Here is a 1,285-nt window from a genome sequence, read left to right as displayed (position 1 = left end):
TGGTATAAATGTTTTAATTGGATAGAGAAAGTAAGTTAAAACGTCTTTAAGCATTTGAATAACCCCCCAACATATATGCAAATAACTGAGCAACGGTATGGGCTGTCATTGAGTTTGTCTCTTGTGATTTTAAAAAATGCAAATGGATGCGAAATGAAAACAATTATTGCTGCATTACTCGTGCCCAAGAGTCGCGTTTAATGGGCTCTAAACTGTCGCCACGTCTGCCGCATGACATTTGCAACTTAATTAGTGGCGACCAGCCCCCACTTTCCACTTTTCCACCTTCCCATTTCCACCGCCCACTCGGGGAAAACTCCGCAGGTGGCAGGACCAGGCACACGCCTCAATCATTTGCATAGCACTTTGATCTGTGGCTCGAGAAAAGACAAGGAATCCCGGAGTGGAAATGGACCTGCAAATGGGTCTGGGTTTTTGTTCTTGAGCCTGCTCATAAAAATGCAACAGAAGCATTCTTATTAGTCAGGCAGCTCAATTAATAGGGAATGGAAAAATGACGTAAGTATTTGAATCTTAACAAATATAGAAATAAAGATCTCTAAAAACCCTAAGCTTAACTCAAAAGTATTGTAGCATACATTTTTGGGATAATACAAAATAATAATAATAATAAAACAAAAAGAACACTAATAGGTACTGTATTTTTATGTTATATATAATAATATTATATTTAGATTCATTCCTGAATTTTAAAGAACTGATATTAAGAAAAGAGGATGCTTCAGATTGTTCAACTAACGATTTCCATAATATTATTTAACTCATGAATATTACCCTAACTGAATACTTTCCCTTGCACAATAAATAAATAAATATTTAATATACCCAGTGCAAATATTTATATTTATTTGGATAGCTTTATATAATTCAGTCGAATTTGATTTGGTGACATCGGACTATTGTAAAGCTTTAATACCTCCGTCAGGAACGACGCATGTGATGTCCACTTGAGTTGACATTTTTTCCCCCTTTCTTTGGCCATATCATATGAATAATTCAAAACGAATTGAATATCCAAATGGGAACGAAAAGCGAAATCGAGCGATGCGACTCGATGTTTTTTTATGCAAATAATCAAAGACGACTGACGTACAGTGGGCCCTCAGCATATGCTCAAGCCCACCGCCCACTGGCAGAAGGGCAGTGCCATTCAGTTTGACAATCCGGCAGAGAATAGCTTCTGGTTGTGCCCAATTTTCGATGATGACTTTTGACACCGCCTCGCGGCGTTCTTTTGAACCCGATTCCTCGATTCGTATCATCG

The sequence above is a fragment of the Drosophila subpulchrella genome, chromosome 2L (genome assembly GCF_014743375.2).
Source record: "Drosophila subpulchrella strain 33 F10 #4 breed RU33 chromosome 2L, RU_Dsub_v1.1 Primary Assembly, whole genome shotgun sequence".
Lineage (NCBI taxonomy): Eukaryota > Metazoa > Arthropoda > Insecta > Diptera > Drosophilidae > Drosophila > Drosophila subpulchrella.
This window is presented reverse-complemented; position numbering follows the sequence as displayed.